The sequence below is a fragment of the Asparagus officinalis genome, chromosome 4 (genome assembly GCF_001876935.1).
Source record: "Asparagus officinalis chromosome 4, Aspof.V1, whole genome shotgun sequence".
Classification (NCBI taxonomy): domain Eukaryota; kingdom Viridiplantae; phylum Streptophyta; class Magnoliopsida; order Asparagales; family Asparagaceae; genus Asparagus; species Asparagus officinalis.
Genome location: NC_033797.1, coordinates 106,518,810 through 106,531,133, shown reverse-complemented (window position 1 = coordinate 106,531,133; position 12,324 = coordinate 106,518,810).

The following is a 12,324-nucleotide window of genomic DNA, read 5'->3' as shown; positions in this document are numbered from 1 at the left end:
CACACTTATTCTTTAATCCTATGTTTGTCACGCACACAATATAAGAACCAAGTCTAATAATCTCTTAAAATCACCTTCCTCGTGGGATCGATATCTTTTTATACTATAACTTGATAAATTGTGCACTTGCAATTTTGGTACATAATTATGCCGCATCAACACTGTACCCGAGAGTCGCTACCCCACGTACAAGGAGGGGCCATCCCACTCCTCACGATGTGAAGGGATGGAGAACAGTACTCCAAGCCTATCAAGTAGCCGCAACCAGTCAAATCCATGTAGTCATCAAATCCGCCTGCACGCTCAAGGTTGAAGCTCGCCTGTAAACGGCAAGCTGACTGGACTCATTCGAGTACTCGACAACCGCTATGCTGTGTACAGGGATGGGCCTTCCCGCTACCTGCACGATGTGAAGGAATGGAGAACAGTACTCCAAACCCATCAAGTAGCCGCTCATAGTACGAGTGACCGGTCACTCACCAGATCTGCCTGCAGGAAGCTCGCCTCGCCTGCACGAGTCAAGAGCTGAATCCGCCTACAAACGGCAAGCTGGCTAAACCCACTCGAGTGCTGGACAACCGATATCCCACATACAAAGAGGGGCCATCCCACTCCTCGCGACGTGAAGGGAAGGAGTACAGTACTCCGAACCCATCAAGCAGCTGCTCACAGTACAAACCCAAGACATGGTCATATCCCATGATTCAAGGAGCGTCTCCTGGCTTCGGAAAAGGGGTTCAGCAGTTCGCTCATAGCTAATTGATTGATTCAATCAGTTAACTGAACCACTGGCTCTTGACTCTCAACAGGGTTGACGACAAGCTCTTTGCATAACCTTTGCACTGCAGCATCTTCTCCCAGTTTCGGGCCCTGATCACCGTCAAACTCAGAGACTCGAACTCTATCGATCCGTGCTTCTACTGCGTACTGAAGCTCTCCAGCAACCTCGGTCGGATAGTCCAAGGGAAGCAGACTCGGTGCGAGAACCGAGCAAAACGTCCTATAGTTACCGAAAGTCCCCACGTTAAATAAGGAGGGCATTCCCTCCGCTTCTGTTGTAATTTTCGATTCATTAGTTTGTAATAAACCATTCTTATCAATACAAACAAAATCCTTGTTTCGGGAGATCAGAAATTCACACCTACAATAGATCTGTTAAGGTCCCTATGGGTGAGTTAGAGGATGTTCTGATTAAGGTTGGAGATTTTATTTTTACCGTAGATTTTGTAGTCTTGGAAACACAGCATGTTTCCAATTCCAAAGGACAGACTCCTGTCATCTTAGCACGGCCTTTCTTAGCCACTTCTAATGCTCTCATCAACTGTAGAACTGGTCAAATGAAGTTGTCCTTTTGGAATTTGACTGCTGATCTTAATATTTTTAATCCAGGGGACCAGCCAAATAATCAGCCTCTAGAAATAAATTACATTCAGGAAAGATCAGAAGAAGAAGAAGAAGAAGAAGAGTCTGATTTAAGTTTTGAGGAAATTTTTGATGAAGAGTTAGAGTTTTTAGAAGAAGCAGATCAGGTCCTTAAGAATAATGAAACTGTATTAAACATTTGCTGCTTTGAATTAAATTTTAAAGAACTCTTTCTTGGTGAACTTAGATTCTTAGAGAATAATCAACAACCAAATTTTCAGAACTCTACAGAAGAATTGGTTGTTAGAAAACAAAACTTCACAGTACAAGAGTCTGAGTTCATTAAGAAATACAAAATGCATGACACCAATAATACCTACCTTACTTTGTTGCAAGAATTATTGAACACCCCGAAATACTTGGAATTTCACATTATTGATTATATCATTCTGAATTTATTTAAAATCCCCCCAAGACTTTTTCAACGTGCCCTTTACCCCCAAAACCGCCCCCGATTTTCTTCCAGCCCCCAAAACGAATCTCCAGGCCTAACTCCGTTTAAACCCTGCTCGAAATACCCAAAATACCCTTACGTTTAAAATTTCCCGTTATAAGTTACCTCCTCGTCCGTACCCTGTCATCTCTCTCTTCTGCAAGCAAACCGACTCCAGAAACCCAATTCAAAACCCTAGCCCTAAATCAACCGACCCCAACACAAACTGAATCAAAGCAAAGGGATCAAAATGGGTGACGATTCAACCCCCAAAGCCAACCTCAATGCCGACCACAACTAAAGCGATGATGCCCAGCGGTGCAAAATCTCAGAAAGAGCCCATACAACTGCAGTGCGGACTGAATCTGAAGCTCGAGCTGCGATTAGTGATGTTCTAGAGGACATCGCAACCAGCCATTCTCATCCCAGAAGCCCCAGAAGCCCGCCTCAAAATTTGAGTGTAGGCCCACGCGAAGGTCTAGAGGGCAGCACCGGCACCACCGGCGCGTCCAACGATGCCACTAGAGCGTTCCTTGGTCTACAGAAAGGAGAAAAAGAGAAGCATGTGGCCGCACCCAAAAGGTAATTTTTTACCGCAAGTTTTATGTTGTTAAGGTTATGGTTTGATTGATAATGCTCTTAGTCTGGTGGGAAGGTCCAAAATTACGGTGTCTGTTAGGTTTTGAGGTTACTATTAACATGCAAGGTCTATGCTTTTATTGTTGAGGTTGTGTTTGGTTGTTGAGGTTAGGCTTTGGTTGTTAAGGTTAGGTTTTGGTTGATAAGGTTGTGGGGTTGTTGTTAAGGTTGTTGGTTGATAAGGTTATGCCTTTATTGTTGAGGTTGTTGCTTAGTTGTTGAGGTTAGGCTTTGGTTGTTAAGGTTAGGTTTTTGTAGTTAAGGTTATGGGGTTGCTGTTAAGGTTGTTGGTTTACCCGCAAAGTTTACAGCATAGTTGTAATGTTTACTGATTATACTCAAAAATGCTCTCGTCTTGTGTTTTTGTTTTGTAGAAAAAGGGCAAAGCCAGCTATTACGTTGCGGCCCACCGCCAGCTTCGGTGCCTATCACGACTTCATGCAGAATTTGGTGACGCGTATAGGGCCAAGGCATTTTGCGGCCTACGAAGATAGTGTATTCAGACACTACGTCCAATTTGGCCCACCTGGTGTCGATCTTCCCACATTTGAGCACATTTTGAGTCAGTGGGACAAGAAGAGCAAAAAATTCGTCTTCACCGATAGGAATGATGGAGAAGAGATCGCATGCTCATTCAACCTTGAGTGGGTAATGGAGCATACATGGTTATCCAATGAGGGTTTCATGTTGACCACAATCGGGACAAGAAAAATAGGATTTGGTCTAGTTTTTTTGACAAACCAGAGGCGGGGGGTTCCAGCAGTATAGCTCCCCCCAAAGGAGGCCCCACCAGACGCAATGTGGAGGACCTGCTCTTGAAGCTGGTACTATCTTCTGATCGCCGAGATGTGAAGGACTTTGTCCTGCTACAGATCCTCTATCAACTGAGCATGATTTGGTGTCCAAGCAGTGTTTCCGGCGTTCCTAGGCATTTATTCAAGTACGTCGACAGCATCGAACAGGTCAATAACATTGCTTGGGGGACCTATATATTCAGTGAGACATCTGACGCGATAGAGAGGGCACTAAAGGGTCCTGAGCCAGGGAAGACGACATTATATCTGCAAGGGTGTACCCCTCTAGTTTGTGTAAGTAATCATGTTTTTTACTGATTGTGAAGGTTAGGGTTTAGTTGTTAATGTTACAATTTTGTTGTCAAGGTTACGGTTTGGTTGTTAATATTACGGTTTGGTTGTTAATGTTACGTTTTTATTATTAGGGTTACTTATTAATTATTACGGATGAAGGTGTTTGTTAAGTTTTTATTTCTCTAATGTGCAGTTGTGGTATTATGAACTCACCGGCATCAAGAAGCCAGCACTTGGTTGTACGGTGAGGCCTCCCCTGAAAAATTGGGTGAGACTTGGGCACGTTGCTGGTTCTTTGAGATTGGCCACTGTTGTTGCGAAAGCAAGCAAAGCTACGATAAAGCTTCCACAGCAACATGGACAACTTCAAAGAATCGAGGGAGGTTTTTGGGGGAAGGAGCAGGGGATAGAGAAAGAGAAGAGGAGAGAGAGAGAGAAGAGGAGGATTAAGGGTCCGGCTGCAGTAGACGCCGGCAGGGCTCGTGGCCCAAGAGACCTTATTCACAAGAAGAAGAGGAGAGCAGAAGATGACGACATCCCAATTGATGCACTTGTAAGAACTTAGCAATCGTGGATTTCATTTGTTTTTGAATTAATTAATCCTTTTAATAATACTCTACCTATCCATTGCATATGTGATGCCACAGGATATTGATGAAGATGCCGAGCAGTCAAATGATGCAGTTGAGCAAATGGAATGGCCTCAGCAAGTTATCTACTGGAAGAGCATCGCGGCAATGAACGAAGCATTACGTCGTGAGAACGAGAATAAATTCAAGGGTATGATTGCTGCAGACCGTGTAAAGATAAGTGCTCTTTCTGTGAAGGTGGCTAAGCTGTCTGCTCAAAATAGAAGACTGAGAGAGGAACTAAGCGAAGCACGATCCGGAACCCTCTCTGTATACAAGGATAAGAGCCCTACAGGATTGGTGTCCAGCCCATTGATGGAGCCGCAAACTTGTACAGGTTAGATGTGGCTTGCAATTACGTTTGCGTATTATGTTTAAAGATTGATTGATAAGTATATGGATTTATTGTTAAGGTTAAGAATGTATTGTTAACTTTACGGATCTAACGTTAAGGTTAGGGATTTATTGCCAAGGTTGGAGATTGATTGTTAAGTATCTTGGTTAGTTTTAAGGTTATCTAACTGATGCTATGTTTTTTTTGACAATGAAATACCTAAGCTCATTTGTGTTTATTTTTTAAATCAGACACTCCAGGAACCGTGGGTGGCATTGATGTACAGTACGAGGGGGATGTCAATAAATTATTATTATTTGATGAAGCTAATAAGGAGAGCGAGGCCCCTCCAACAGGGAGGGCCTCTCAACAACCAGTGTTTTCTGATATCCACAAGGAGAGTGAAGATGCTTCGCCAGGAGAATTACCTCCACCAGAGGCATCTGCTGTTGACAAGGCTCTTGAGGCAGAAATAAACGAGGGAGAGAAGGTGCCCCCCCCCCTCAGCGAAGGAGCTACTAACTTGTACAGGTTAGCTTGGTTTTGTACTATATGTTAGAGATTGGTTGTTATGTCTACGTATTGGTTGTTAAGCTTTTTATTGTTTATACTCTGAATATTATCAGAAACAGGCACTCAACGCGAGGGCACTAGAAGGGAAATAACGCCGGCGGTTGAAGTCCCTTCTGCAGGTGATGGGGAGACGCAATCTTGTATAGGTTAGCAACTTTTTCACCTTGTGTTTAGGCATCAGTTGTTAGGTTTACTATTAAATTGTTAAGTTTAGATAGAAGGGGCTATGTTTTCTTAATATTTATACTTCGAATGGGTTGTTTGGAATCAGACACTCTGTGGGAGGACGCTGGGATGGAAATAAAGCAATCAGAGAATGCCCTTCCACCAGCAATAGAGACATCAACTGATGACGAAGATGCTCCTATTGTGTTTTCAAGGGCTTTGAATAAGAGAAAGAGGGGTGCAACGGGAGCACGCGGGAAGGTGGCCGCTGCTGCACCCCCTAAACGGAAGAGATGCAACAGGGTCTATTAGCCGGTTTGAGATCCTCAATATATTACGCGGTGGGCGACTGGATGATGCAGTAAGATTTTCAATTGGTATTTATTCATTAGCATATTTAACAATACTATTATTAATTACTTGTTGCCAACTTATGATAGATTGTTGATACGCTGCTTGATTTAGTTCGTGAAAATTATTATTAATTACTTGTTGCCAACTTATGATAGATTGTTGATACGCTGCTTGATTTAGTTCGTGAAAATAAGATATCGTCGTCTAGTATAAAATTTGGGGTGGTCCCTGTTTGGTTTAGTGTAAGTTTATGTCTGGCGTGGCGTACTCCTACCTATCAGCACATAATCTATGTTAAAAGGAACATGATCGGGTTAATTCTTTATTGCAGCACCAGATACATGTGCCGAATCCAGATTACCAAGAACTGCATGATATCTACATCAAACGCTTGGTCGATGAAGGGTGTACTAACCTCTTAGTTCCCATTGTCCAGGGCGATCATTGGCATCTGCTGGAGTTTTATGTCGAAAATGATATTGCCAGGCATTACGACTCCTTGAAGGAGAGATCTGGACATTGGGAACCTTTGCTCAAAATCGTCAAAGCCTTCAACTACATTAAAGCTGGCTTCAATGAGAACCAATTGCGCAGCGTATTCGACCCAATCAAAGTTCCATGCGAGGAGCAAAAGCGATCGTAAGTTTGCCGGAACCCTTGTTGGAATTCATTGTTGGAAACTGCTTGTTAAGGTTACGAATTTGTTGTTATGTTTTGATTGAAAGCAACAATGGTCTCAATGCTTCCTTGTTTTTGTGTGCAGGTATGACTGTGGGATCTATGTCTACCAGTTCGTACAAGCGATTATCGAAGGTAGAGATGTCCTGCACGTCACGCCCGCAGAGCATAACACATGGGTGGTTCGTGCGAAGCTAGCAGCGTACTTACTGATTGAAGGCATGAAGAGGAAAAAAGAGGTGGGAAAACTTGACGATGATGACGTTGAGATGTAGATTTTTTGTAAATGATATATTACAATTCTTTGTTGTTAATAACAATATACATGTAAATATTATAAGGTAAATATAAACAATATACATGTAACTATTATAAGGTCAATATCAAGGGATAACATTAACAACAAACCCATGAGTTCAACAAAAAAACCGTAACCTCACCAACAAACAGCAAAGCTTAACAACATCGCAAGATTCTGCTAACTTGTGCTTCAAATGCAACCAAACTAAATTAGAAAAGATTTTTGTAAATGATATATTACAATTCTTTGTTGTTAATAACAATATACATGTAACTATTATAAGGTTAATATCAAGGGATAACATTAACAACAAACCCATGAGTTCAACAACAAAACCGTAACCTCACCAACAAACAACAAAGCTTAACAACATCGCGAGATTCTGCTAACTTGTGCTTCAAATGCAACCAAACTAAATTTGAAAATATTTTTGTAAATGATATATTACAATTCTTTGTTGTTAATAACAATATACATGTAACTATTATAAGGTTAATATCAAGGGATAACATTAACAACAAACCCATGAGTTCAACAACAAAACCGTAACCTCACCAACAAACAGCAAAGCTTAACAACATCGCGAGATTCTGCTAACTTGTGCTTCAAATGCAACCAAACTAAATTTGAAAAGATTTCTATATTTGTCCGCCAATAATTTACGATATGCCAGATCCAAAAGGGATAACATTAACAACAAACCCATGAGTTCAACAACAAAACCGTAACCTCGCCAACAAACAGCAAAGCTTAACAACATCGCGAGATTCTGCTAACTTGTGCTTCAAATGCAACCAAACTAAATTTGAAAAGATTTCTGTAAATGATATATTACAATTCTTTGTTGTTAATAACAATATACATGTAACTATTATAAGGTTAATATCAAGGGATAACATTAACAACAAATCCATGAGTTCAACAATAAAACCGTAACCTCACCAACAAACAGCAAAGCTTAACAACATCGCGAGATTCTGCTAACTTGTGCTTCAAATGCAACCAAACTAAATTTGAAAAGATTTCCGTATTTGTCCGCCAATAGTTTACGATATGCCAGATCCAAAAGGGATAACATTAATAACAAACACATGAGTTCAACAACAAAACCGTAACCTTATTAACAAACACAAAAGCTTAACAACACACTACATTAGCAGAATCATATTAATAGGTAGTTAACAGAGCGTATCGTCATCAAGTTAAGCAAAACATTTGGTAATTTACAATTAATGATAACCTAGGGGCCGACTGCTCCTCCCCCGCTCCCCTTGCTCGAAGCGTGATCGTGGTAGGAACCCCTGTCGCGAGGAAGGGTAGACGGCCCAACACCTTGGGCCTGGAGAAATCGTTGCCAGAGCTCTTTCTCCACCGTCATTTGCCTGCCGTCCCAAGACACTTCAATCAATTCCGGGTCGGCACGGGAAGGCTGCGGTTGCTAGATTTGAGGTTGGTCAACGGACATGTCGATGGGACCTTGCTTATTGTTTGCCTGCTGCTCACGGTCTCCACCTACAAGCTGAGTGACGACGAAACCTTCCATCAGACGAAGGTCCATGGGAGAGGTGTAACGAAACCTAATCCTCTTAGGGATATCCGAATATTCCCTAATCTCTAGCAGCACCCTGCAGTCTCTGAAGTTTGTCTTCGTGGTGACGTCAGCGGAGCAGTACACGCATTGGCCGATGCCCTCAAACAGTGATTGGAGGAACTCCCACTCCTAGAGGTGGTAGGGGAGATTGAAGAGGTGGACCCACGTAAACATGAGGAATGGTAATGCTCTTAGCCTGAGGTCCTCCCGCCAAAGCTTGAATCTGCCCACGAAGGACCCAAGATTAACAGGACTGAGCTCGACGGCCTGATCTAGTAGCTCATCAGAGGGGAATTTAACCATGAACCTATTTATAGATACCCGCTTGATCTCATAGGTCCAATCCCAGACGTTGAAGCGATACTCTAGCATCTCTCTGAGCTCATCCAAAGATGGCAGACCCACCTCAATAGTGAGGAGAGCGAATGTAGAAAGCTCCTGAATGTTGCTGGCGACGTTATCTGGAACGGGGAGCAATCGTGGGGAGGCGTTTGCTACAATACCATGAGGGAAATCCCGGGAGATATGTCCCGAGCCATGGCAATGTATACGCGCGCTATCATCGTGAGACATGATCCTTCTGGTTTCGAAACGAAGGTCGTGTAGTTGTTAATGAGGCTGGGATGGGGAGAAAATGGCGGTGATGGGAAGATTGATGGCTTCGTCGAAAGGTCTTGTCATGGATACAGGGGAAGGGATGAGGGTTAATTAAAGCGTGGTGGCTGGGAATAGCGAGCAGACAGATGATAATACTGGCTGTCTTGGAAACATAATCTACTATGGACGCATTTAATACAGAGAGAAACCCACTAACTTTTTCCCTGATCACCTTGGCAACTAAAAGGCTAAAGTTGACAAGAGAGCGCTAACCTTAGCTAACAATCCATAAGCTTGACAACAGAGCACTAACCTTAGCAACCTATCCATAACCTTGACAACCAGTACATAACCTTGATAACCAGACCATGATCTCAACAAAAAAACCATAAGCTCAACAATACAACCTTGTATAATGCCACGTCCTTCTTTACAGTCATGCTACAACCTTAACAACCAAAAAATTAGCTTATCAACAGACAAATAAGCCTAACAACAGAGCTAAACGTTACAACGGGGAGCTAACGTTAGCTAACATTCCATAGTTTTGACAACAGATAGCTAACCTTAACAGCCAATACATAAGCTTGACAGCAGAGAGCTAACCTTAACAATAGGGTGCTAAACCTATTAATAACCAATCCATAAGCTTGACAACCAGCACATAACCTTGACAGCCAGTCCACGATCTTAACAACAAAACCATAAGCTTAACAATTCAACCCCGTGATCTTCTCAACCAATAAGCCTAACAACAGAGCTAAACGTTACAACAAGGAGCTAATGTTAGCTACGATTCCACAAGTTTAACAACAGATAGCTAACCTTAGCAACCAATACATAAGCTTGACAACAGAGCGCTAACTTTAACAACCAATCAATAAGCTTGACAACAAGTCGTTAACCTTAGCAAACAATCCATAAAATTAACAACCAATAAATAACCATTTCAGCCAATCCTTCTTTAACTACAAAACAATAAGCTCAACAATACAACAATGTATCCTGACACGTCTTTAAAATCTTGCTTACAACCCTACCAAAAAAAAAGCTTAACAGCCACGCAATGATCTTAAATAAACACTGAACTTTGTATTTGACAACCTTGTATCAGCCACGTCCTTCTTTACCGTCATTCTTAACATAGAAAAAATAAGCTTATCAACAATCCCGTGATCTTCTCAACAATTCCCTAAGTTCAACAATTCCCATGTGATTCACGCATGACCAATAAATAAGCTAAACAACAGAGCTAAACGCCGCAACAACAAGGTGCTAACCTTAGCAACCATCCCATAAGCTTGGCAACAGAGCGCTAACCTTAGCAACCAATATATAAGCTTGTAAATACAACGCCAAACTTCACAATAAACACGTAAACTTAACAAAACACCAATAAAGGTGACAGCGAGTCCATAATATTTCTTGATAAATCGTTAAACTTTAACAAAACACCCTGTATCAAAAGATAATTTCCCTTACAATAATGCTACAACCTTAAACTAAACAAATAAGCTTGAATACACGATGACAACTGCATGTATTACCATTGCCTCTACTCTAAGTTCCATAACCGTGCATGAATATAACTGGCTCCCTTCAATGATCTTGTACAATATCAAGATAGTTAAGATTGATAGGTGCATGGAATACAATAAATTCAGCTGGATCAATGTGTGAATCACCTAGGAAGGCATGCGAATGCTGGTGGAGATAGTCTTCTGGCTTACGGTTACACTGTATAGCTATACAGTGTTAACGTAAGCCAGAGGACTATCTCCACCAGCATTCGCATGCCTTCCCATGTGATTCACGCATGACCCATCTGAATTGATTGTATTCCACGCACCTATCAATCTTAACTATCTTGTTATTGTACAAGCTCATTAAAAAGAGCCACATGCATTCACCCACAGCTAATGGAACTAAGAGCAAACACATTAGGGGTTAACGTCTTCATCAGCGTGGGGGGTACCCAAGATCTTCATCAGTGTGCGCAAACATCGTCGCCATGACCTTCATCGGCGTGAGGACTAGCGTTATCTTCTGGTTTTAATGGCGAAAGGAGAACTTGAAGGTTTTGGGGAGAGGGTAGCTTTTTTTCAGATTAAATATAGAGGGTCAACAGAGAATAAATGATAGGGGAGATCGAGGAAAGATTGCGCCGAAAAGGATACCTGCGCTATCCTGTAGCTGAACAAGCGAAGGGATGGTGATGTTGCCGCGTGGAATGTGGGGATAGGTAGGTGTTCAGGTTATATTAACTCTCCTCCTTGGGAACTAGGAGGAACATTGAATGCAGTAGCAGAGAATATACGCCGCTGACCGTGATAACCAAGCGCAAGTGAATAAACAGTAAGGGACCTCTCCACAAGAGGGCGCTAACCTTAGCAACCAATACATAAGCTTGGCAATAGAGCGCTAACCTTAACAACCAGTCCATAATCTTGACAACAGAACTCTAACCTTAGCAACCTATCCATAAGCTTGACAACCAGCACATAACCTTGAAAGCCAATCCACGATCTTTAATAACAAAACCATAATATGAACAATACAACCCCGTGATCTTCTTAACCCATAAACCTAGCAACCAAGCTAAGCATTACAACAAGGTGCTAATGTTAGCCACCAATCCATAAGTTTAATAACAGAGATCTAACCGTAACAACCAATACATAAGCTTGGCAACAGAGCGCTAACCTTAACAACCAATACATAAGCTTGGCAACAGAGCGCTAACCTTAACAACCAGTCCATAAGCTTGACAACAGGGATCTAACCTTAGCAACCAGTCCATAAGCTTGAAAACCAGTACATAACCTTGAAAGCCAATCCATGAACCATATTATCAACAATACAACCTCGTGATCTCCTTAACCCATAAGCCTAACAAGGAGCTAATGTTAGCTACCATTCCATAAGTTTAACAACAGAGAGCTAACTTTAACAACCAATACATAAGCTTGTCAACAGAGCGCTAACCTTAACAACAGGGCGCTAAACTTAGCAACCAATACATAAGCTTGACAATCAGCACATAACCTTAACAGCCAGTCAATGATCTTAACAACAAAACAATCCGCTCAACAATACAACCATGTATCATACAACGTCTTTCTTTACAATCTTGCTTACAACTTTAACAATGAAAAAATAAGCTTAACAGCCACGTCGTGATCTTAACAGAGAAAAAATAAGCTTATCAACAACCCCGTGATCATCTCAACAATTCCCTAAGTTTAACAAAACAATGAGGACTGATACAACCTTAACAACCAATAAATAAGCTTAACAACAGAGCTCTTAGCAACAACAAGGTGCTAACCTTAGCAACCATCCCATAAGCTTGGCAACAGAGCGCTAACCTTGGCAACCAATATATAAGCTTGTAAATACAAAGCCAAACTTCACAATAAACACGTAAACTTGCAAAACAATCAATAAAGGTGACAGCGATTCCATAATATTTTTTTGATAAATCGTTAAACTTTAACAAAACACCCTGTATCAAAAGATA